The sequence below is a fragment of the Symphalangus syndactylus genome, chromosome 23, assembly GCF_028878055.3.
Source record: "Symphalangus syndactylus isolate Jambi chromosome 23, NHGRI_mSymSyn1-v2.1_pri, whole genome shotgun sequence".
In the NCBI taxonomy this organism is placed as follows: domain Eukaryota; kingdom Metazoa; phylum Chordata; class Mammalia; order Primates; family Hylobatidae; genus Symphalangus; species Symphalangus syndactylus.
Window position 1 is genome coordinate 56,989,464 of NC_072445.2, and position 27,449 is coordinate 57,016,912.

At 38.2% G+C, this 27,449-nt stretch overlaps 1 protein-coding gene and 1 pseudogene across 10 annotated transcripts in view; both read right to left on the reverse strand.

Moving 5' to 3' along the window:
- RNF182 (ring finger protein 182) overlaps positions 1-27,449 on the reverse strand; it is a 229,355-nt gene that overhangs the window by 12,516 nt on the left and 189,390 nt on the right. For 6 of the 10 annotated variants that reach the window (XM_063632887.1, XM_063632886.1, XM_063632885.1 and 3 more), the window contains one exon: positions 21,449-21,571. The exons of the other annotated variants lie outside the window; for them this stretch is intronic. The gene's annotated coding sequence lies outside the window, so the exon portion shown is untranslated. The remainder of the gene's footprint in view (positions 1-21,448; positions 21,572-27,449) is intronic. 10 annotated transcript variants of the gene reach the window in all.
- On the reverse strand, positions 17,676-18,352 carry LOC129473219 (large ribosomal subunit protein bL35m-like; annotated as a pseudogene).

A 27,449-nucleotide genomic window follows, 5' to 3' on the forward strand; every position in this document is an offset into this window, starting at 1 on the left:
AACTGTATTTGCAATTCTAACAGTTTTGTTTTATAGAGTTAGTGGCTATGTTAGCTTACATATACAGCTTTATTTTCTTCATAAACTCTGCCTCTTTTTGTCATTATATAATGTCTTTCCTTATCCTATTTATGCCTTTAACTTAAATATCAACCTTTATACCTTATCTAAAGCTTATATTGCTTGTTCTATTGACTCTGCATTTGCCTGGGATGTATGTGCATCCTTTCAATTCCATCTTCAATTACTTTATCTCAGATGTTTCTTATAAATAGCTGCCAGAGATGTGGTACACAGCCTGTAATCCTAGCACTTTGGAAGGTCAAGATAGGTGGATCACTTGAGCCCAAGAGTTGGAGGCCAGCCTAGGAAACTAGGCAAAGCTCTGTCTCTACAAAAACATACAAAAATTAGCCAGGCGTGGTGGTGCACGCCTGTGGTCCCAGCTACTCAGAAGGCTGAGATGGGAGGCCTGCTTGAGTCCAGGAGGTCGAGGCTGCAGTAAGCTATGATTGCACCACTGCACTCCAGCCTGGGCAACAGAGAGAGCATGTTTGAAGACACACACACACACATGCACGCACACACACACACACACACACAAAACAGCATACTACTGGGTTTTACTCTTTTTTGGTGGGGGGGGGCGGGTGGGGATAGGCTCCTGATCGGTCACCCAGACTGGAGTGCAGTGGCATGATCTCAGCTCACTGCAACCTCCACCCCCCAGGGTCCAGCAATCTTCCCGCCTCAGCCTCCCAAGTAGCTGAGATTACAGGTGTGTGCCACCATGCTTAACTAATTTTTGTATTTTTAGTAGACACGGGGTTTTGCCATGTTGCCCAGGCTGGTCTCAAACTCCTGTACTCAAGCGACCCACCTACCTTGGCCTCCCAAAGTGCTGGGATTACAGGTATGAGCCACCATGCCTGATCTGGGTTTTGGTTTTTAACTCAGTCTGACAATTTTCCCATTAAAACATCTAATGAATTCTAAAAATTTGTGAATTTTCCAAGTTCATTCACATTTAATGTAAAGGCTGTTATATATTAACTCATTCTTTCCTTCTCACTTGACTTACTTGATTCAATTCCAAATATTTCCCTCCTGTCATCTTCCTTTATCTCAAGGTCTGTGTTTCTGGTTAACTTTTTGTTCAGTTACTTTTTGTTTTGTATTATTATTTTTGTCAGAAAACAGGTGATGATATTTCTGAATTCTTGCATAGTAATAAATTTCCCCCTGACAGGGAAATGTATGGGATTTTCCGGCTGCTGCCTTTTTTCTCTCTGAAACCAACCCAATAGTCCTATAGACTATACTTTTGTATAAACATAGATTGCCCTTTCTTGTCTTAAAGCTTAAAACTTATATTGGTTTTATCTGAGCTCCGTCCTCAGGAGAGGACTTCCAGGCCTCTCAGAAACAAGTATCAAAGAACTGAAACTCACCAGATCACCACACCAGATGAGGGGACCCTCATTCATCATGATTGCTTCCTTGCCCCTCTCTAGTTCCTGTTTTCTTACACATTGTTACATTTCTTCCCTGCTATACAAGCCCTTGGTTTTAGTCTGTCAGAGAGATGGATTTGAGAAGGATCTCCCATCTCCTCAGCTGCAGCACCCAATTAAAGCCTTCTTCCTTGGCAATACTCATTGCCTTGTGATTGGCTTTCTGTGCGGTGAGCAAGTAGGGCCTAGACCAAACCCTTGGTATTTTGGTAACATCTCCATGGCCTGCAGAAATTACTATTTCTAGTTTTCTGTGTCACAGATGAGAAATCTGCTGCTAGTCTGATACTTCTTCATGGTAAGTAATTTGCTCTGTCTAGAAGCTTCTAAGATTTTGCCTCTTATTCTTAATATATAGTTCAAGAACTTTTCCAATAAATCGAGTGTCTTTTTTCATAAATTTTGCCTGGAACTTAATAAGTCATTTGAATTTACAGACTCAAGTCCTGATTTTTAAGCTCAAAAAATTTGTTTCTTATATTTACTTAATTATTGCCTTTCCTCCATCTGTTCCTTTTTCTCTTTCTGGCTTTCCTGTTACTCACATGTTATATCTCCTGGATCTATTTTCTTTTGTGGTTTCCATTCCTTTATATTTTTGTTCCGTACTTTCAGATTCTTCTAGTTGACCAACTAGGCTACCAATTCAAGCCCCAAGAACGATCATTATCACCTTCAGTTCATTTACTAAAATGTTTGATGGGGAAATCATGTATTTCATCTCTAGAAAGTCTTCTTGTGCTGCATCTGCATCTCCTTATGTGCTCTTTCTATTTTTTGTCAGGTTGTCATCTGTCTCTGGCTGCCGCTCCATCACATTCAGCGTGAGTTCTGTCTGTTCTCATAGACTGTCTTCCCTTTGGCTGCGGTGCCAATATTTTTCTTTGTTATATCACTGGGGTTCAGGTCTGATTGTTGAAGGACCCATAGAACTGAAGTTCTATGAGTAGGGGGAAACACAATGGTCTCTTCTGTGATCTACCAGTGTGATAGCAGGTGGGCTGCCAGGACCCTTCCAAGGCCTCCTGCTCCAAAGGACGCCCCCAACTACTGATTTTTCTCCTTGGTCTCTTGTGGAACACACACACTATGGGGTGAGGGTGAGTTTCAGTTTTCCTCCCAGGAGTCCCCATCCTCTGTAGGTCAAGCTCATCACAGTATCCAGTGCATCCTGATCTTCTGATGGGACTCATCCAATGGATGCCAGCCCTCAGTACCAGCCAAGCCTAGGAAGGAATCCCCCATCTGCTCCCCACTCCCCACCCTCAGCTTTCACAAAGCTTAGGGTTTCACTTGCACTCAGGGGTCTGCTGGCTCCAGGAGTAGTTGGGATCAGGAAAGGCAGAGTAGAACTGAGAGAGCAAGATAGCAAGCCACTTTAGCTTGCTATCTTTCAAGAATCCTTGCCAACTATAATTCCTGGAGTTTTTCCCAAATATTTACCTAGATGGAAAAATGGAAATTTGTGATAAAAGTTTAATTTGGGGAGAACATTGGCAATACTAACCATGTTCAGTGACTATTACATAAAGATATGTACCAAACCGATACTCATCCCTAAGTTAACTGTTTTTGAAATTCACTTTTTAGAATTCTCCTTTTTGCATATTATTTTGTTTTACTTCCTCTATAACAAACTGTCTCATTCTAAGAACCCATAAACTGGACACTCAAGAGTATGAGAATCATTTTCCTTTGCCTTTGGCTGTCTTTCCTAAGTAATGCCTTTCAAATTCTACCTTTGAATTCAAAGAGCTATATACTAGTTAGATAATTCTTTTTCTTTTTTATACATTTTAAAAACATTTGTGTTTTTTTAACTGAGATTGTCTTGAGTCTTTGCTGTTTGGATCTTGAACTGTTTTCGGGTCTTCTTCCCCACTTTTTCATGATATTACCCTTCAATTTCAAATTTTTAAATTTATTAGTACACCATCGCCCCTAAATACTCTTTGCCCTAGCCCCTATCATGTGTGGCAACTTGTCTGCAAATATGGCTGCAATAATTCTCCACAGACCTGTACAAACACTTTCTACAATGTGACCTTCTTTTCATCTGATCAACAAGTAGAGGAATCTGTTTTTCCCCACCCCTTAAATCTTGGCCTTGTGACTTGCTTTGACCGACATTAAGAGTGTGAAGCAAATTTGTGCCCTCAGGGTGTCTTGAAGCTTCTGCTCTTGCTCTCTTGGAATTCTGAGACCACTATTGAAGAACCCAGGCTAGCTTCTCCAAAGACGAGAAACCACAGAGAGAAAGGCCCAGACAAAAGCCAACACCGACTCCAATCATGTGAGAACATTAGAGACCATCCAGCCTCAACTAACCACCAGGGACCACACCCATTTGAATGAGTGGCACCATGAAAGAACAGCTGAAGAATGTGCCCCACTGAGCCCAGTAGAAAATGCTGAGCCACAGACTCATGAACCAATAAAATGGCTGTTGTTTCCAGCCACTAGTTTTGAGGTGCTTTTGTAACAACAGATAAGCAAAATAGCACGCTATTTCTTTCCAAATTAATCCAAAGCCAATCTCTGCCCAAAGAAATTTCCCTCATTTATCAATGAGTATCATAGAAGACTCTTTTATGAACTTTTGAAGCTGTCCAATTCATACATCTTGCAAGTTTTGTCTGTCAGTCAAAATACAGTTTCTATGTATTCTTCCATGCATAAACTTTAATAATTTGTATTATAGTAACTTCTATTAATTCAAGTCTTTCTAAAAAGCTCAAAAATTTTAGAAACACTGCATAAGCTCTACTACAGTAAGGGGAAATTATAATTCCCACTTAATAGGTATATGAACATCCATTGAAGTTTCTTTCCTAAGATTACATAAGAAGTCAGGACAAAAAAAGTCTAAATAAGTAGAGCTCAAAAAAACAAAACAAAACCGAGCTGTCACTGTGATCCTATTATTTGTCTATCCAGAGCTCTATGCTGTGTATTACTCTACCGTCCACATGAATTAATTATACAGGTCTTACGGTAAGTTGAGTTTCTTCAAAATATTTCATATACAGTTTCATGTGGCCTGAATCATTCTTATAGAATCCATCAACCATTTTAATGTGGCATCAACAGGAGAGATTATATTTTTCCCCTAATGAAAAGACAACTGTCAAATTTCAACTTTCATTTCCAAAATACTCCTCCCATCCTGGAAAATAAATGTTGTAAACATTGCTCTCTAGATGATGAGACAATATATTTTAAATGGCTCTGTAATAAAACTGATACAAGTTAAGGTATTGTCATTTTCATTAACTATGGTTTCTGTTTTTAGAAACGGTGCTAAATACCTGCTTCTATGTTCAATTTATTTTTGTGCAAAATGGAGAATCACTCTTCAAACACTTTCACTTTTTGATCATCCGTTTTTATGATATCTTAAATTCTTTGACTAATAACTCTATCTTCAAAAACATATGAGAGATTCTGGCACTTATAGCATCATTTTTCTTTGTGACTATCAAGGCAGAACGTTGGTTTTTACACTCAGCTATTGATAAAGTACACATGCTTGCCATCTCTCTGACACCCAATTGCTCATTCACAAAACCCGATGTTCCTAGCCTCATTATTTATGGAGGTTGAGTCTCAAATTAAGTTTAAACCACACATGTGGCATCTACCTCCAAGAAAGTCCAGTTTTTCCATCATTCAGAAGCTGGATTCTAGTTAGAACTTAAAAGACTCACATTACTGTTAATAATTACTAACAATAATATGTTGGTCTCAGTCCCAATTATCAGTTATCCCTTAGTGAGCATTAACAATAGTTGAACTTTGTAGAGACGATGGTCTCCGAATTAAGGGTTTTACTATGCCTTTCATTAAAAGCAATCCTTCTCACTATAATGAAAGTCTCCAACTCAAAAACCCTAAAAAGAACAGGCTCAACAAATGCCAAACACTCATTCTTGAAGGACCATCAGCTGACTCTAGAAGAACTTAACCCACAATAACCATAACCCCTAATGGTTGTTTGGCAGCATAAGGAGCAATTCCAGAAAGCCTCCCTCAACAATTAAAACTCTTACCTCCCCCCTCCTCCAAGAACAAGCAATTTAATTTGATGGAGAGTCATAATCTATTTATTAGGATACAGCTGAGTTAATAACCTAGCAATCTAAGTTATTAATTTTGGAAGACAGGCCACTATTTTTATATATGGAGCTGTGATTTATGCTGTGCTGTTTGCCAGCAGTTTTAAACTAATAAATGTTCAGGAATAAGAGAGAAAAAAAACAGGTACTCTGCATCCTATATTTAGGTATCCACATCTGCTTTCTTCTTCAGGACTCTGGAAGTGCAGCCAGGAGTATGACCATCCCTTGCAGGCAGTCTACAATGGAAGCACATAGCATCTAGAGTCAGGAGACTGAGATTTGGGACCTGGGTCTGACACTGTGATCTTGGGCTAAAAGATAACACCTGCCTCACAAAGTGGTTGTGAGGATTCAATGAAATAATTTAGGTGTAAATATTTTACATACATAAGCACTATATGGATGTGACTAGAAATTTAGAAATAATGGATCCATTGATATGGTACTTCAGCATTCTAAATTGGTAGTAGACAGAATATGCATTGAACACAGTATCAGAAGGCACACAGGTTTTCTGTCTATAGATAGAGCAGATAGTAAGTAAAGCAAGTAAAGCACAATTTACCAATGTTGTAATAACTTCCGCTACCTGATGAGCTGAGAGGGAAATGTCATTATTGCTTTTGTTTATATTATCTATATGGAACACCAACAAATAATATATAAAGCTCATAAGTTTAGATTTTGTGCTTAGTACATTACTCTTTATTTGGAAGAGGCAAACAAAGATATAATTTAAGATCATGATTAATAAGAATATGGCCTGAAAATTACATTATTAAGAAGGACTGAATCCTCTTCCATTAGACTAATTTCTTTCCTATTAATTTCTTCCTTCGTAATTTCCCTTGGCCAAAGTTTAATAAAACTCTCTAACCTTATCAAGAAAAACTAAAATGTCTAAAGAAATTATCATAGGTTATATGTACCATTTCTACAATTTCAAACTTAAGTAGATTATTTTAATACCTATTTCACTAAATGTAACTAATACTGTACATCACATGCGCACACACATGCGTGCGCGTGCACACACACACACACTTTCTCTCTCTCTCATCAAAAAAGTACATAATACTCCCAAAGCCATGGCTGAAAATCACCAACTGTCCTTCATCAATACATTTGTTATTGACAGAAAAGTCATCTTCAACTGCTATAGAGCTCAAAAGAGTAACAGTTGGGTTTGGTTTTTTGTTTGTGTGTTTGTTTGTTTGTTGTAGAGATGGGGTCTTGGTATATTGCCCAGACTGGTCTCAAATTCCTGGCTTCAAACAATCCTCCTGCCTTGGCCTCCCAACGTGCTGGGATTACAGGCATGAGCCACTACATCTGGCCAAGTTAAGTTTTAATTCTTAATGGACTCATGATGTAGCCCTCTTTTGATATATTATCACTTTCATTTAATAATTCGGCCAGCAGTTACTTAATATCTATTAAGTGTCATACCATGTGCAAGATGCTGGGGATGCAAAGACCATCAAGATAAGGTTCCTGAAAGCAGAAGCTGATTGTAAAGGCAAATGGATCCTTTTCTGCCTTTACCTTGTCTCACCTGTCCTTCACCTTCTTCCCAGTGACTATACCCTTACTCTTGAAACTATCTATTCTCACAGGTTCCATGACATCACAGTCTTCCAGTTTTCCTCCTAGTTCACTGACCACTGATCACTATTCTCAATCTTTTCTGCCAGCTCCTCTTCTATCAAATCTCTAGAGGTTAGAACTCCCTAGCCCTTGCTTGCACTCTTTCCCTTGGATTGTTCCATCTCCTCCAGTAGCTTTGAATACCATGACATGATGACTGCCCCCCAATTTGTGTCTGCAGCCTATCCCTTCCCTCTGAGTTCCAGAGGGCTTACAGTACCTCCACTTGTATTAACACAAACATTTCAAATTTAACAGGTCTAAGACAAATTTCAACTGTCACCTCTCACTACCACCAAATTGTTTCCTGCAGTTTTCCCCATTTTAATAAATGGCACCACCATTCTCTCAATTTTTCAAAAACTAGGAGTCACCTTTGATTCTACATTATACCTCACTCCTCATGTCCAATCCATTGGCAAGTCAGTCAATTCAACCAAAGTATGTTTCCAATTTTCCAATTTCATTCCATCTTCATCATTGACATCCTAATCCAGGCTTTGACCTTGTTCATTGCAGAACCTTCTAATTTATCTTCATGCTTCTAATCTTGCCCCACTACAAATTATTTTCATTGCAATAACCAGTTAGCTTCCAAAAATGTAAATGGGATCATATCTACCATCTGTTTATTACACTTAAATCGTTTTTCATTACACAGAGATTAAAATCCAAACTCTACGCAGCAAGGTACTGTATGATCTGGCCTCTGCCATCCCTCCAACCCTGTCTTGAACATATTGTTTTCCTGCCACCCTGGCCTTTGTTAAGTTCCATGAACAGTCCAAAGTCTTTCATATTTTAGGCTGTTTGCTCAATGTGAAATGTCATACTAACCTCATTCCTTCTTAGAGATCTTGCCATAGTCTGTTTTGTGTTGCTATAAAGGAATACCTTGATGCTGGGTAAATTATAAAGAAAAGAGGTTTATTTGATTCAGAATTCTGGCTGGCTGGTAAGTTCAGGACTGGACATCTGCATCTGATGAGGATCTCAGGCTGCTTCTATCCGTGGGAAGAAATGAAAGGGAGCCGATATGTGCAGAGATCACATGGCAAGACAGGAAGCAAGAGACAGGGGAGGTGCCAGGCTTTTTTTAACAATGAGCTCTCAAGGGAACTAACAGAGTAATTCATTCATTCACCCCCAAAGAAGAGCATTAATCTATTCATGAGAGATCTGGTCAAATTTCAACATGAGGTCTGGAAGTAACAAATATCCAAAACCACAGCAGATCTCAATATAAAGTCCTCAAGGAGGTCCTCCCCAATTACTCGTTTTCAAAATCCCTTACCCCTTATTTTCTATTACGGCACTCTGTTTACTTCCTTCAACAAACTTCGAGAAGCCCAATTTAACTAATTTGTTTGTTCTAAATTTCTACTACTAAAATGTAAATTATAAGAATACAAGAACCACTAATATGTTGCTTACCATTCTAGCACAAGCACCTATCATAAGCTAGCACAGAGTAGATACTCAATAAATACCTGCCATATAAATATCTTGAAATGTCTCCAAGACTCCTCCCACCTCTTCCTATCCATGAATGGTATACCACACCCTTCTGTGTGTGGTGAAGTCAGCACTTTGTCTTGATAAATATTCTTGAATGCTACACATTTTATAATGTAGATTTTCAGATTATAGATTTTATTATTATTATTATTGAGATGGAGTCTTGCTCTGTCGCCAGGCTGGAGTGCAGTGGCGCAATCTCGGCTCACTGCAACCTCCAGCTCCCGGGTTCAGGCGATTCTCCTGCCTCAGCCTCCCAAGTAGCTAGGACTACAGGCGCACACCACCACACCCGACTAATTTTTGTATTTTTAGTAGAGATGGGGTTTCGCCATGTTGGCCAAGATGGTCTCGATCTCCTGACCTTGTGATCCGCCTGCCTCGGCCTCCCAACAGATTATAAATTTAACACTCTAAAATGTCCATAAAAATATCAAATCAGCTGAACTTCCCAAGAAATCTATAAACATTAAAAAATACATAAAAGACTTAGAAGTCATAGCATCTAGGAAGCTCTCAATACATGATGAAAAAATAAAAGAATTCCATTCTTTGTCTTCATCATTTAAAATCTCCAACTGATAAATATTTGTTCACAATCAGTTTCAGGTTTAGGCTCACCAAAAGTATCTATTAATACAATTCAGAGAATAAAATTCCCATAGGATTGTTTCTCTGTAAATGTCCAGATATCAACCTGAAGAAATATACTTTCTCCTTAAGGCTTTTAAATTTTCTACAAATGTTTCTTTACATACTAAGCAAAACAGTTATCACTACAATATCTCAGTATTCACAATGTTCTAAAAATTATAAATACAGTTAAAGCTACAAAGGTATTATTTTTATAATATTATCCTAAAATAAAAACAAAGTCACAAACCAAAACGTTTTGCTCACTTTCCATAATTCTAATGAATACACCATCTCTTCTCCAGCATTAATAAAAATGGCTACAACATCTCATGAGATGAAGTAGATTTCTGTTCACCAAGGTCCAACTGTACTCAGACTCAGCAAAAATGTCACCAATCCAATTAATGAAATGCCTCAATTAATAATGGGCAAAAAGGTTTTAAAAGGAAATAAAAAAACTTTCTATATTCTACCACATTTAATATATGCCTTAATCCAAGCTTGACAAGAAGAAAAAGAACTGTAGATTAAATTTTATTGAATTTATTTGCCCTCAGTGGCTTTTCTCAATAGGCCTTTTAGAATCAATCTTAATGAATGTGTCACTTTGCAACACAGCTACATAATGTGGCATTATTGATTGACATATATTCAACTGTGAAGATTAGGATAAAGTAAATGCCTGCAGTGTTTTCTAAATGAGACAAAATGATACTTACATAAAAAGAAGATTGCTAGGATAGTTTTATATTTATTGTATATTACGTAATTTTGTCATGTGACAGACATTCTAAATACTCTATCCCCAAAAGGCCCCTATGCAAAATGGAGTCACTCTAGTTTGAACACCTCTGACAGATTCCTTGGTGTGGAAACTGTGTGGCATTTCATTCCATTCAGTCACACAGTGAGTTACTAGTGAAGATGAGTGAAGGTGAGTTACTAGTGAAGATGTAAAACAAAGGGATTACTGCCCTGGGTGTGTGTGTATGGTGGGGGGCGGGGGTGGTGCTTGTTACTGACTACAGAGCAGGAAGAAAGTAGAGCATGGCTTCCTTTCATATCAGCCCAGGAAACGATGAATTTGGGGAAGCTTTTAAATTACAAATAAATTCTTCCTATATTTGTGGTTGAGAGAAAAAGAGCTCAGCCGTTAGTATCCTTGAAGATGGTCATCATTAGTCTGGAAAACCTCCACAGAAAGAAGTGAAACTTAGGACACTTCTGTAGTGAGCCAAGATACATTAAGTAGAGAAAGAACATTATAGAGTAGTCTAACACAAAGGACAGACCGGGAGCAGTGGCTCACTCAGGTAATCCCAGCACTCTGGGAGGCCAAGACGGGTGGATCACCCGAGGTCAGGAGTTTGAGACCAACCTGGCCAACATGGTGAAACCCCATCTCTACTGAAAATACAAAAATTAGCTGGGCATGGTGGCATGCATCTGTAATCCCAGCTACTAGGGAAGGTGAGGCAGGAGAATCGATTGAACCTGGGAAGTGGAGGTTGCAGTGAGCATAGATCACACCATTGCGCTCTAGCCTGGATGACAGGAGCAAGACTCCATCTCAAAAAAAAAAAAAAAGGAAAAAAAAAAGCAAAGAATAGTCAGGATATATTAGGCCAAAGCAGAGACAGTGTGCAGCAGAAGCTAAAAATAGACAGCTGGTCACTATTACAAGACCTAAGATTTGGAATCAAGTGGCCATCAACAGATGAATGGATTTTAAAATGTGGTAGGTATACACAATGAAATACTATTCAGCCCTAAGAAAGAATGAAATCTTGTCATCTGCAGCGATATGAATAAGTCTGAAGGACATTATGTGAAATGAAATAAGCCAGGCACAGAAAGAGAAGTACTGCACGTTCTCACTCATATGTGGGGGCTAATAAAAAGTTTTAGCCCATGGAAATTTTAAATACTATGTAAAACTGTTGGAAAGAATCAAATTTCTGAATTTGAAAATCATATATTTTCATACCTAATAAAGGTATGAAAATGGGGAGGGCATAGAGATAGGGTCTTGCTATGTTGCCCAGGCCAGTCTTGAATTCCTGGCCTCAAGCAATCCTCCCGCCTCAACCTCCCAAAGTTTACAACCTCCCAAAGCTGCGATTACAGGTGTGAGCCACACTGTACCTGGCCTAATAAAACTTTTTAAAAACGGTACCATGATGGATCATAAAGCTGCAGACAGAGACCACTCATACAGTTTACAATAACAGTACAACCAAGACATGGAAACCATTCTGCCATGGAGCACATAATGCATCAGGGGCCCTGTGGTTGCAGTGCAACTGTTAATCAACACCAGCCATGGGGCTCCTCCTGTGTACCCACAGGGCCTAAGTCCAGAAAGACTGAAACACCAAGTATGTCAAAAAGCCATGATTTCATGATGAAACTTAAAAAACAAACTGAATTCCTTTGGAAGATGTGAGGAAAGTAACCCACTCTGAAACCAAATAACCAAGGGAAAGACACAAGAATTTATTCTGCCTTTTCTTTATATGCAGCTTCCTTTCTGTTATGCCTTTAAAGTAACCAAATTATTGATGAGGTAAAATTCTTCTTTATAGAAGCATTTCAACCAATAATGATGGAATTGTATTATTGTATAATCCTTAGTACAATAATCAATCTAGATCAAGAGTTGGCAGATAACTCCCAGTAGGTCAAATCTAATCTGGTAAATGAAGTTTTATGGGCACGTAGTTGTACCCATTCATGCACATCCTGTCCAACGCTGCATTCCTACTACAATGACAGAGACCATATTGGCCCTCAAAGCCAAAACTATTTACTATCTGGCTCTTTACATAAAAAGTTTAATAACCCCTAACCTACACAATAATTACCGATGGCTGCCAAAATCACAAAGCAAAAAACAGATAAGGAGGCAGATGACACACGGGTCAGGCTTACAACACCTGTGCTCACTGATGGGGCTTCACACAACAAAGGGAGGGACAAGGCAGCAGTTGCCTCCTGATGCCATGCAGCAGGAAGCATAGAGCCCCTCCACCTTCACAGGCCTTCTTGCCAAAAATCTGAAAATATGATCAAACCTCAGGTTCTCATTACCTGTTCACAGGAAATACAGGGGACAGAAAAATTAATTAAAGTACATGGGGATGTAGTTAGTTAAAATTCTGACTGTGGGAAATTCTACAGGACAAAGGATCCGGTTTCTTCAATAAATAAATTGCAAGGAAATAAAGAAGGGTGAACCCACAGACCAAGGATGCCCAATCTTTCAGTTTCCTGTGCCACACTGTAAGGGAGAACTGTCGGGCAACACATAAAATACGCTAATACTAATGATGCCCAAAGAGCTAAAAAAAAATTAAATTTAAATTTAAAAATCTCATAATGTTTTCAGAAAGTTTATGAATTTTTGTTGAACCACATTCAAAGCTGTCCTGGCAGCACAGGTTGGACAAGCTTGCTATAGACTAAGAGAAGCCTAAGAGATTTATTAGCTAAATACATGAGTAGCCCTTATTTGGATACGAATTCTAACCAACCAATGGGGAAGGGGAGAATTTACAAGACAATAAGGGAAATTTGAACACCAATATTTCATGACAGTAAGGAATTATTCTGCAATTGTTTTCTGCTGTGATAATGACATTGTGGTTATATTATTTAAAGGCAAGTCTCTTCAATGTTTCGAAGATACATACTGAGGTTTCACAGATGAAATAATATGACATCTGGGCTTTGTTTCAAAATAATCCAATGGGGAGGGGGGCAGATAAATGAAGCAAGATTGGCCATATGTTGATCACTGTTGAGGCTGAGTGATAAGTAAAAAGGGATTCATTATACCATTTTCTCTACTTTTGAATATGTTTAAACTTTTTCCATAATAAACAGATAAAAATAAAATCATTAGCAAAGCTTTCTCTCTACTTTCCAACATCTGTGCTCATGGATGCTTTGTTTCTCCCCCTGCCCATCCACCACATATATTCATTCATTAACCAAATGCCTACTGAATGTTTAGTACAGCATAAGCCCTGGGCTAGGTGCTGGTGACGGCCTCACCTTCAAGAAATATACAGTCTAGAGGGGGAGCCCATAAGGAACTCAGCCATTACCACACTTGATGGTCAATGTCGCATGAGCAGGACCCACAGAGTGCTAAGGAATGCAGAGAAGGGGCATCTATGCCTTCCCATGTTCCTCATTCCCACTCCTTAATATTCTTTAACAGTATGGCTAATCTCTCCTGATTGTCTACTTTGCTCTTCTAAGAAGAAATTTCCTTTCTCTAAGTGGCCCTGACTTATACCACCTTATAAGCCAGAGGCTTCACAATGCCTATTCCATGACTCGTGAATATAAAACACTGGACTCTTCCTCCACTCTGTTCCCTGCATGCCTTTGACTTCTGTGATAACTACACTGACAGCCCCAAAATCCCATCCTTACCCAGTGCTCTCCTACCTACTTCCTGCTCTATAGCCAGTAACAAGTGCCACAATCCCTCTGCCCCCCACCATACACACACATCCAGGGCAGTACTAATCCCTTTGTTCTACATCTTCACTAGTAACTCACCTGTCCACTGTGTCACTGAATAGAATGAAATGCCACACAGTTTCCACACCAAGGAATCTGTCAGAGGTGTTCAAACTACAGTGACTCCATCTTGCCTAGGGGCTGGGTAAAATGAGGCTGAGACCTACTGGCTGCATTCCTAGGAGGCTAGGCATTCTTAGTCACAGGATATTAACAGTTAAGGGAAGAAGTTAATAATGTTTATTGAACAGACCCAGGACTTAACAAACCCAGGAAATAACAGACCCAGGAAATGTCCTGATGTCCTGTCTTATGAACAAAAGCATTCTTAGTTTAAGTTTTGCAGTGATACTCCGTCTCAAAAGGAAAAAAGAATAAGTTTTGCTTTAAAAATAATATTCTTCTGAAAGTAGTTACACAAAGATTAACAATCCTTTGTCACAAGCCGTTGTAGTAGAACACATCTCCCCAGGACTTTTTGCCTTGTTATCTTATATATAAACAAGCATTGTACCTAACTAAGACAGATGTGTTCCTCCTCTCGCTTTTGAGAATGCCCTGGTCTCTCTATGGAGTAGTCACCTTTTTACTCCCTTACTTCCTTAATGAACTTGCTTTCACTTTATTCTGTGGACTTGCCTCAAATTGTTTCCTGTGAAAGATCTGAGAACCCTCTCCTGGGGTCTGGACTGGGACCCTTTCCAGTAACATATTCTGTGATGAGCCATGAAGGGATGATACTGGAGAGACCCCCACTTAACCAAAGGAAAATCGTCTGCACAGCACCAACTGGCCGACTTTGGATAAATGGTAGGATACATTCCATCCCAGGCAAAGGACAAAGTTGGGTTAAAGGCCCAACTCAGAAGGGTTAGCATCCCTCCTGAGAAGTAAGGGGTTAGGGGGTCCTCTCAGTAAGGCCTCTTTTGGTCAAACATGGATTTGACACTATGGGATGTTGACCACTTTTCTCTTTGGATTAATCTGCCTTGAACTCTTTGCTGACAGCTGTGGGTGACAGGATTAGGCATGTACAGGATCGTGGGACAATGGGGAGCTTTCTCTCCCGCAAAGGGGGAAATGTGAGAGCTGACAGCCTGCTGGAGAAGATCTCTTCACAACTGACAAGCAGCTGCCTAGACTTTTGATTCAGTGTTGCTGCACTGGGTGGGTCTTTCCCTGGCATCCCTGAGCTCCTCGCCTCCCTGCCCCACCACAGACAATGCTTTTCGCCCTTCCCTTTCCTCTCTCTCTCTCCTTTCTCTTTACTATCTTTTCTGTCTTGCAGAGCAACTGTCTGCTTTTCCATCTTGCCCAGAGACCACATGTTGAAACTCCTGGTTAGAGGTCATCCCACCCCACTTTAAGTGGATCAAAGATGACAGGGGTTGACAGGGGCCAACAGGGGCAAGTTTGAGCCTTGCCAGGTTGATGCTGGGTGATGAGTGGGGTGACTAGTATCTATATTTGTCATGTGTATTTTTCTCTGGACAAAATGGAAATGTTCATTTGTTTCCCCCACATAGCCTGTTGGGTGGCATCTTGCAAAACTGAGAGGCTTTGCCTATGGGTCCACGAAATGGAAAAAGATGATTTTCTTCTGTAATGTGGCTTGAACTCCACAGCTATGGGGCAACAAGCAAGACTATCAAAGCCACTCAGAGAAAGGTAACCCAGAAACCTGGCATGCTGGCAAAAAGGTAAGAATTTCCTACCAGTCAGGCTTCTGGCCTCTCTGTGAAAACTGGTTACATAAATGGTCAAAATCACTTGCATTATGAGCGCTTTTAGCCTTGGTGTGTAATAACTAGGTAGGACATATACTTTTAGGGATAGCTAATGGCAGCTATGAGGGAGGAATACTCTGCTCTTGGCACACTGGGATCAAAGAAGCATGTTCTTGACCACCTGGAAGGTATGGAAATGTCCCCACCCGAACTGAGAGATAAGACTCCCATAGGGGATGGGCTAATTCTCTCTTTTTGGGGATCAAGGATCCAGTATAAAAATGGGACTCTTAATTTTGGAGGATCTGTTTTGCCTTCCAACTGTGCCTGCTTATTAGGCCCCAGAAACTGCATGCTTTCCTGGCCCTGTTCCTTGAAGGGCTTCTGCCTGAAGCCAGTAATCCAATTAAGAAACTTAAAACTGGCAAATAAAAAATATTATAACAATTAGATCTTCTTCCATCTGTCTGTGTATTTATATGTGTTGTGTGTGTGATGTTTACATATGAAAGAGCTCTGGTTAACTGATTTAAAGAAAAATAAGTGGCTGGGTACAATGGCTCGCACCTGTAATCTCAGCACTTTGGAAGGCTGAGGTGGGCAGATCACCTGAGGCCAAGTGTTAAAGACCAGCTGGCCAACATGGTGACACCCCGTCTCTACTGAATATACAAAAGTTAGCCAGGTGTGGTGGCACACATCTGTAGTCCCAGCTACTCAGGAAGCTAAGGCAGGAGAATCACTTGAACCCAAGAGCCAGAGATTGCAGTGAGCTGAGATTGTACCACTGCACTCCAGCCTGGGTGACAGAACAAGACTCTATCTCAAAAAAAATAAAGGGGGGTGCAGGTGTGGTGGCTCATGCCTGTAATCTCAGCACTTTGGGAAGCCAAGGCAGGCGGATCAGCTGAGGTCAGGAGTTCAAGACCAGCCTGGCCAACATGGTGAAACCCCATCTCTACTAAAAATACAAAAATTAGCCGTGTGTGGTGGTGTGTGCCTGTAATCCCAGGTACTCGGGAGGTTGAGGCACGAGAATTGTTGAACCTGGGAAGTGGAGGTTGCAGTGAGCCAAGATTGCGCCATCACACTCCAACCTGGGAGACAGAGCAGGACTCTGTCAAAAAAAAAAAAAAAAAAAAAGAAAGCACCTATTTTGTCAGAAAAATAAAAACTTTAATGTCATTTAGTTCACATGACTTTTAGACATTTAGTCTAAAATAGGCAAGCTGAATACTGTCCTTGGTAAATGTGTTAAGGTCATAAACTGCTTCTATGACATTTTTTATAATTATTTGACTTGTCTGCTTTACAGCGAATTCCAGGTAAGGCCTTGAGATGTATGGAATTAGCCTGGTCCCCTGACTAGGCTGGGAAGAGTCAGACTTTACAGCTCTGTCCTTGTCCTGGGCTCTACAATCTGACACAAGGTTAAAATAGCTCACTTACTAGGTTTTTCACCAAAAATAAAAGTTGCTATGAGTTAACATTGTAACATATGTAATTGAGACTATTGGAGCAAGGTATGTAAGAAAAGTAGAATGTATTTTCTGTAAAAGCTTATAAAAAGACATGGGAATGTGAGGAGTTCCTTGCCTAGTTCAGAGGGCTGAATAATTATTTTAAATTAGATAGAATAAAGCTAAAAATTTGAGCAAATGGTGGAAAGTTTGTGGAAAATTAATCTTGTAAAAGAAATTCTGTGTGTGAACAAATTGACTAAAATTAAAAGGGTATTGTTTAGTTTTTCCATAAATTGAATATTGGAAAAACGCACAACAGGGTTTTCTTAGAGCACTGATCTACTCTTTAGCAAATTTTTTTTTAAGTTTTAAAACTTTTACAAGTTTAACGTTGGCACTGTATGTTTACCTATTCGTTGGTGCAATTTACATCAAGTTTTATACTTACCCATTTTTGCGAAGATATCACGTACACAAAGATACATATTCAATGACTGAGAAACAAGTGAAACTTCTGACCTATACTTTCAGGTTTGTTTGATCATGATAACTTCTGATAAGGATCATCGTCATACCAGTTTTTTGCCTCTTCCAGAAGGACATCATCATTTTATCTAAGAGTTTACTCTGGATCTTACTGCAGAACACAGATTCCCTCAATCGCTTTTTTCTTGCAAGGGTCTTTTTCCGTAATTTTTACTTATAACCAGCCTTTCTCTTCAACCAAAGGCCAGAATGAAGTCGAAGAAACCTATAGATGACAGCTTTCACGGTCTTTCTCTTGCCTTTTCGTGTACAAACGAATGTTAGGGATCTGACTGGCAGATTCAGGACACTTGGAAGTAAGGGGGCCACTCTATTAAAGATTACCGCAGGATGCCCACATGTCGGGTTTCTGACAGATGTGGTAAGTCTGGGAGCAGAGGAAACAACTGGTGTCTGAATATGACTAAAACGTCCAGTGCACAATGCAGTAATAAGAGAGGCATTCTTGACACAGTTTTGGTAGGCTGAAGATGCCAAAATATTCAGGGGCTATAAGATTCCTGAAGCTGCTCTCACTGCACTGGCAAAGGCAGAGGCAGCCATCTTGCCATCAACAAAAAATTTAAAGGGCTATAAAAGGTTTATGAGAATCTTACTTTACGGTCAAACTGATTAGGAGTGAGTAGGTTTTGTCCATATGATTTTATTAAAAATTGGATTTGACATTAATAGTACACTAATGCAAAAGTGAAATTTGGATTTTTCTTTTGAACAAGATTTTAATGTAATATTAAAAGACAAAAGATTTTTGTTTGCCTTTTGAATAAACTAAAGAAAAAAGAAAGGAGAGAAAAGAGACATTATTTGGAAAGCTAACTCTTCCCTCTATCAATGGGTAAAGGTTTTTGCCTTTTTTAAATCTTTAAGTTATCATTTTGGCTAAATATATGACTTAAGGTGACCTGATATTCTATTTTATAACATGAAGTGTTTTACATCTTTGCTATTTAACAAACTTTCCCAAATCAAACTAGGACTTAATTAGGACCTAAAGACTTAATAAGTCTTTCCTGACTTGATAATCCTTTTAGATATTAGGTCCCCTGGAGTCCAATAATGGCATATTTGACTTATTTGACATACTAAAATCATATAGGAAGTATTGTCAAATACAAAATGGCATCTGACATTTTTTGGATTATTTATATGTGTTATTGGTATGTGTTCCAAAATTATGCAAAACTACTATAATTCTGGTATAACTTAGTATATGTTATCATTAATAGTTATAATTGTTATCTTAAATTATTGTGTGCCACAAGGGGCCAAATTTCCTTGTCAATTGTGTCTCTGACTGTACTGCAGCTGCCCTAAGACTTTTTGTCATCCACAAGCAATTGTCTTGTTTTGATTCTCTTCAAAAGGCAGTTTATAATAAGCTATAGGACTCTGACAGGTACTCTTATAAAGCAGGACTTTCACAGCTTTGAAATGTATGCCATTAAAACAAAGAAAAACTTCCAAGACTCTTGGAAAACTAATGTGTTCATAAATATTGAGAAAAACAGGAATTGCATAGACAACTAATAAAAGACCAAAATAATCTATTCATGACTTTTTGCCTTCGTTTTGTTTTTCAGAGTCAAGAAAACTTTTATTTTGAGCTATGTACAGCTTTTAACAATTGAGTATAATATGCTACTGTAAACAAAATTTAGAGCACATTTCTTTCCCTCTACCTGATTTCTCCCAAATTTGGAAACTATTTGTGAGTATTTTTAACTTATGGTGATATAGCTATTTACATAAGTCCAGTAAGAATTTTTCCTTTGTGACAAGACACAATTGGAGACACTGGTTATTTTACCAAGGCTTTGACTGGAATGACTGACATGCTTTCAAATGTAAACAGACTGCTTTAAGGAATCAAAATTCATTTAAAGAGCCAATTAAAGCCCCTAAGAAAACTGACCTCATATCTTGAGCCTTGTACAGGGCTCCTGACCTGTGGTAAGTAAAGAATGTCACTTTCTGACAGGCCCAGGAGCCCCAAATATCTTGGGACATCCAGAGGAGAGAAACTTATCCAACCCATATTTGCAGACACACATAAATCCATGACTGGCCCCAAGGCTTTAAAAAGTCTAATCTAAGATTAGATTATAGAACACAGTTCCATCAAAGTCAAAAGAGACTATATGGCAAATACTTATTCTTGCTTCACTTTATACAAATAACCAGGCCACATACAATAAGACTAAAATTTATTTTGCCAACAAATCAGTCCACATACAATAAGACTAAAATTTATTTTGCCAACAAATCAGTCCTACCATGGTTTGTTTTAATAAAAATAGGGACTGGAGAGAGAAAAATTATGTTTCACAAACTATGGTACACCTGTTACTAGACTCTAGTCTCATCCATTGTTTTTGAGTTTTTTCTGCACTTTAGACTGACCCTGCTTAGTCCTGTGAACCAACCAGTGATCTCTGGCTGCTGCTCAAAAGAAAAAAGAGGCATGAGTAACATAAAAATCTGAATCAATATTCTAATTCTGGACACATAATGAAATCAGCTAGTGACCCCCTATCAGCTTGGTTCCCACAACTGCCCAGTTCATAAAAAGCTGTCTTATTTAGTTTGAGACAATTTTACTGATTTTGCTTTACAGTTGTAGAATATATTGCTGTTGTACTCTTTGTAGATAATTCAGGATAAGCTTACTCAATGTTTTCTTAAATACTTATTAATCTTCCAGGTATCATCTTTATCATCTTTCATCAGGACTCAGAGTTTTGAATGACCTTCACCATACTAACACTTTATGACTAAACTCCTCCCAACTCTAAATACAAGAGACCCTAAATATTGTTAGGCAGGAATATCATTACCCCTGTTCAACCTGAAGAAGCTACAGAAGATAAATTTCTATCCCTCTGCAACCTTCAGGATTAAGGGTCCCCTTATAAATGGCAGGGGAGAAATGTGTCAGAGGCATTCAAACCAGAGTGAGTGACTCCATCTTGAATTAGGGCTAGGTAAAATGAGGCTGAGACCTACTGTGCTGCATTCCCAGGAGGCTAGACATTTTTAGTCATAGGATATTTACAGTTAAGGGAAGAAGTTAATAATGTTTACTGAACAGACCCAGGACTTAACAAACCCAGGAGATAACAGACCCAGGAAATGTCCTGATGTCCTGATATCTTATGAACAAAAGCATTCTTAGTTTAAGAATAAGTTTTGCAGTCAGGTACGGTGGCTCATGCCTGTAATCCCAACATTTTGGGAGGCCAAGGCAGGTGGATCACCTGAGGTCAGGAGTTTGAGACCAGCCTGGCCAACATGGTGAAATCCCGTTTCTACTAAAAATACAAAAATTAGCCAGGCATAATGCACATGCCTGTAGTTCCAGCTGCTCAGGAGGCTGAGGCAGGAGAATCCCTTCAACCCAGGAGGCAGAGGTTGCAGTGAGCTGAGATCGTGCCACTGCACTCCAGCCTGGGCAACAGACCAGGACTCTATCTCAAAATAATAATAATAATAACATTTTGCTTTAAAGATAATACAGATTCTTTCCAAAGTAGTTACACAAAGATTAACAATCCTTTGTCACAAACCCTTGTAGTAAAGCACATCTCCCCATGACTTTTTCCTTTGTTATATATAAATAAGCTTGTACCTCAGGCAGACGTGTTTCTCCTCTTGCTTTTGGGAATGCCCTAGTCTCTCTATGGAATAGCCACCCTTTTATTCCCTTACTTCCTTAATGTACTTGTTTTCACTTTACTCTGTGGACTCACCTTGAATTCCTTCTTGCACAAGATCCAAGAACCCTCTCTTGAGGTCTGGTTTGGGACCCCTTTCTGGTAACAGATCCGCTGGTGTAATCAGAATGAATGGGATACCATAAAGGCAGAGGAAAACTGTCAAGATGAAATTAAGGCACAGTAGTAATGCAATATAACAAGAGAATAAACATTTTACTGTTTAACACTAAAAACAGCATAAACTAATAGGTCTTAACATAAGTAAGAGAAGAGGTCTATGTCAATCTTTGAAATTGTTAAAACATTGTAGTGAGAAAAATATTTTTAAGGTTCATTTGTTTATCCATGTTGGTTGTTTTGTTGTTGTTGTCATGTTGCTGTTACTATATTTTTGCCTAACCTATAGCATCACACTAAACACTTCAGACAGAAGTGTTTAAAACAGAAAGCTCTGCAAAATCACCTAAATGGGCTCTGAGGGGCACTGCTGAAGTACCATCATCTCCTCATAAGGGCAATTCCAACGTTTAAAGTTATTTGCTAAAAGAATGCACTGGCAACGAAGTGGCAGTTTCACATTTGATACATACATTTTATGATGACAACATCTGAGGGTAAATCCCCAAAGTGGGCCACAATAATTTTTGGCTAAATCAAGCCCAGCTCTCTCTAATGCAGACTCTGAGATCTTGAGTAAATCACTTAAACTTTCTGGGTCATGACTTTTTCATCTGAGAAATTAAGATTCTGGGCTTGATGGCTAAAGACCTTCCAGCTCCAACATAACAGGGCTCTATAATTAAGAGCAACCTTTCCACATGCATTGGGGTGTTAGCAGGAATTCAAGTGACAACTGAGGGCATTTCCACCCTAAGAAAGCAAAGCTCTAGTAACACTCTTATGTTCTCACTCCTCAATGTTTGTTAAGCCCGGCTAAATGTTCTTCTTAGGATTAGGCACTTAGTAAGCAGCTTAGCAATCTTAACTGTTATTAATGTAAATCACTTCTGAGGAAAGCAAATTGCTATATAACAATATTAAAATACATGCTGATGATCAGAGTCATTTGAAGTCAAAAAAATCTGGGTTGGAATCCCAACTCCACTGATCACTAACTATATGACCCTGAACATGTTATTTAAAATATCTGTGCTTCTGTCTCTTGATTGTAACATAGAGACAGTACTGACCTCACAGGTGTATTGAAAGGATTAAGTAAAAATAACAGATATAGCACACCTGGTTAACTAAACATTCGTTCTTTCTCAGCCAGTGCTGGACATTAAATTCTGATAGGTATGCCTGATTTCCACCCCATTTCTGGTTTCATCCTGAATTTCCATGCATAAATTACCTTTCCTTGCCCTGCATTATTGACAAAGACCATCTCCTTGACCAAACTTTAGTCGGGCTCCTCTGAGTCCTCTTTTCAGCTAGGCCTCCACTTTGACCTATACAAACTGCAACTTTCAGCGCAATCCATTTCATCAACCCTCCACACTAAAACAGTTGAACAAACACTAGCTCAGGTTCTATCAGCTCAAGGCCATGTCCCTAGAATGACAACACCACCACCTTAACATGCCTACTTATTTCTTAAGCCAAAATAACTTACTGTTCCTTCTAGCCAACACCTGATAATAGGTCCCTGACCTTCCTTTTCTAGAGCGTTTACTCCTGAAAGCTTGCAACTGTAAATCTTTTCCTTGTACCTTGGAGATGTAAATCCTCTACCACCCAGAAACAATTCCTCAAGGACCTGGGAGCCAACTCTTTGAAATGTAAACATCCAGAGAGATACCTCTCCTGTTGCCCAGTTCTTCTTGTAGGAGGATAAGAGCCTAACTGATGGGCATCTTGTCCCAAATTGCAAAGCTATATTTCCTGTCCTAAAGACACAAGAACCAATTTGCACAACTATATTTCCTGTCCTAAAGATACAAGAAGTTTGTTTCTCCTCCAGATAAACATCAATTAACAAACCCACACTGCCTAACTACACATACAAATCACCCTTCATGTCTTTTAGTACCTTTTGTTTAGTACATCCCAGCATTTAAAAGGGCTCCTGTCTTTTGTTCAGTTCAGTTAAGCTCTGGTAACACTGAGGTCTCTCCCTTACAGAAGTAGTACTGAATAAAATATGTCTCACCATTTTTAAAAGTGTCAGCTGCAAAACTTTAACATTATTCACTTAGCAAACATTTGTTGAATACTTCCCATGTTCTAGGTGCCACACAATGATACTAACAATGAGCAAGACATTGTCACCTTCCTCAAAAAATTTGTAATTCACAGAGGGGGACAGGCATGTATGCAAAATATAGCAGTTCCCAGGCAGTAAGATAAGTACCAATGGTACAAAGTTGTAACTAGCATCTCAAAATTCACTTAACCAGTAGCATACGTGATTTACTGTTGAAAAAAAAAAGTCCATTTTTATATCTCCATCAAAAAAACATGGACTTCAGCCAGGCACAGTGGCTCAGGCCTCTAATCCTATCACTTTGGAAGGCTGAGGCAGGAGGATCACTTGAGCCCAGCAGTTCAAGAACAACTTGGACAACACAGTAAGACCCTGTTTCTACAAAAAGAAAAAAAAAAAAAAAGCAGGAACCACCTCTATGCACATGGTAATAACACCTTACATTGTATAGCATTTTATTTTTACCAAGGGTTTTGATATATATGTTATTAAATATTTTTTATTTGGATGAGTAAAAGTATATATTAATAGTACTTTATAATTTAGAAACTACTTTTACCATTTTGATAAGGTAGCCATTAGTATTCCCTGAATGTAATTAAATAACTATAGCTCTATCAGGGCTGTTTGTATCTACTAATCTACCAAATAAGAATTTCAGAAAAGACAAAGAATAAGGTAAGATTTTCTTTCTCTGGTTGCAGAACTCTGTGAATTTAACTAACATCATTGAATGCTACATCTACAATGGGTGAATTTTATGGTGTATAAGTTACACTTCCATAAAGCCCTAACAAAATAAAATATAAATAAGAACTGAACAGAAGATGAGAACATTAGTGAATTGAAACATAGGTCATTAGAAAATTTCCAAACTAAAGAGGAAAAAATACAATGGAAAATAGGAAAAAGAGTTTAGGAGTCAAATAGAACAGGGTGAAAGAGTCTAAAGGATATAAAATTGTACTTCTAGGAGGGGAGGAAAGTGATCAGACCAGAAGAAATACTATTTGATGAGATAGCTGCTAAGAATATTCTAAAACTGGCCAGGGGTGGTGGCTCACACCTGTAATCCCAGCACTCTGGTAGGCTGAGGCACGTAGATCAGTTGAGGACAGGAGTTTGAGATCAGCCTGGCCAAAATGGTAAAATCTTATGTCTACTGAAAATACAAAAATTAGCCAGGTGTGGTGGCATGTGTAGTCAGTCCCAGCTACTCAGAAGGCTGAGGCAGGAGGATCACCTAAGCCCAGGAGGCAGAGGTTGCAGTGAGCTGAGATCACACCACTTCACTCCAGCCCGGGCCACAGAGCAAGATTTTGCCTCAGAAAAAAATTTTTTTAATTAAAGAATATTCTAAAACTGATTCAAGAACCTCTATGATCCCCAAGCAAGATAGACAGTAAAGAAAAAGTGCCTCAGCATATCATAATAGAACCCTTCAATACCAAAGACAAAGAAAAAATCTTTAACACACAGAGGAAAAAGGCACATCACCTCTAAAGGACCAAAGTGAGACTGACAGCCGATTTCTCAACAAAAACAATGGAAAACAGAGGACAATGAAATTACATCTTTAAAGTACTGAAAGAAACTGACAACCTAGAATTCTACATGCAGCAAAAGTATGCTTCAACAATTAAGACAAAATAGTTTCAAACAAGTAAAAATAGAAAGAAATACTAAAGGGAGTTCTTCCAGCAGAAAGAAAATAATCCCACAGGGAAACACAGACTTACATGAAGGAATGAAAATAAATGATAAATATAGATAAATACTAACTGTATAAAATAGCAATAATAATGTATCATGTTTTTTTATTCATGTGTGGAATTAAAATGATACAACCATTCCAAAAAGAGCAAGGGGTTTATAGAGTCAAAGTATTCTAATAACACTACATCATCACGGAAGGATTAAAATACTAGTTTAAAATATATTCATAAGTGAAAAACAGATGCTATAATCTCTAGGATAACAGCCGAAAGAGTAAAACACAATGTATAACTAACAAGAAAAGAGAGAAGAAAATTGAATTAAAATTGCTTTATTAATTTTTTTAAAGGCAAGAAAGAAGACAAGAAAAACAAAGAACAGATAGGACAGTTAGAAAACAAATAGTACAATGGGAAGTTTAAACCCAATTATATTATCAAGTACTTTACATGTAAATGAACTATTAGCTGCTCCAAAGACTGTCAGGTGATAAGTAAACAAAAGCCAGCTATATGCAGCTTATAAAAGAAACAACTAAAAATAGTGTCAGGAAATTTAAAGTATATAAGAAGATATACCACGCAAACACTAACCAACTAACAAAGGAGAGTTGGTATATACTACTATAAGACCTGTAGACAGTAAGTCAAGAACCATTATGAGAGCTACAGAGAGGAAAGGGGTCCAATGCACCAAGGAATTATAACAATTATAAGTTTGTATATATCCAATAACATATCCTCAAAATACATATTTAAAAACTGACAGAATGGAAAGTAGAAAAATTCATCATCTCAGTGAGAGATTTTGCTTATCCTTCCCAATAATTGGCAGAATAAGCAGACTGAAAAATTGTAGATAGAAACTTTGATCAATACAATTAATGAATTTGACCCAATCTATGTGCACCAAATTCTGCAATTACAACTACAGAATATATTGTATAGTCTATTCAAGTGCATGTCTATCACTCAGCAAAAATGATCATATCCAGGCCATAAGAATAGTCTCAAAAATATCAAAAGACTAAAATGTTAATAGCATGTTCTTTGACAATAGCTGGATTAAGCTAGAATCAACAAAAAGATTTTTAGAATATCCTAAGCCATTGGAAATTAAGCAATAAATGTCTAATAACTTGTGGTCAAATAAAAAACACATGGATATTTTTAAATATTTTGAGCAGAAAAAATGTGACAGAATTTAAGAGGATACTATTAAAGTCATGCTTAAGGAAAATGCAGAGCTTTGAATGCGTATGTTAGAAAAGTTGAACATCAATAATCTAAGTATCATTTTCACAAAGTTAGAAAAAAACAGAAAACCTAAAGCCAAAAATATTAGGAAAGAACAAACTATGAACAGAAATTAATAAATCAGAAAATAAGCATACAATAGCAAAAAGAAAAGTCAAAATAAGTTCACTGATAAAATAATAAATTTGATAAACCCCAGGCAAGACTGATCAAGGGGGGGAAAAAGGCACAGATTATAAATATCAAGAATGAATAGGGAGGCACTATTCAGATACTTACACCAATCTCTCTCCTAAACATAGACAAATTCTTAAACAAAATATCACCAAATTGAGTCCAACAAAACACTAAAATAATAGCACATCAGTTGGATTTATGATAGAAATGCAAAACTGTTCTAACATTTTTTTAAAATGTGATTACCATATTGACAAAATAAAGGAGAAACAAATCATATGATCATCTCAATAAATGCAGAAAATCATTTGCTAAAACTCAACACGTTCATGATTAAAATATCCATTAATTAGAAATGAGATTCTCTTAATCGATAAAAAGGTTTCAACAACACTTGTAAGCAAGAGCCATATTTTAAATATTGAATGCTTTCCCCCTGAAATTGGGAATAAGACAAAGTACATGCTATCACCATTTCTACTCAAAATTATAATTGAGGTCCTAGAAAGAGCAATGAGGCAATAAAAAAAGTGAAAGATGTAAGAATCAGACAAGAAAGAAACAAAGCTCTTTATCCATCACATACAGTGTTTATGCACATAGAAAATCCAAATCACTCTACAAATAAGTTATTAAGATTAAGAAGTGAATGCAGCAAAATCCCTAGAATCAAAGTCAA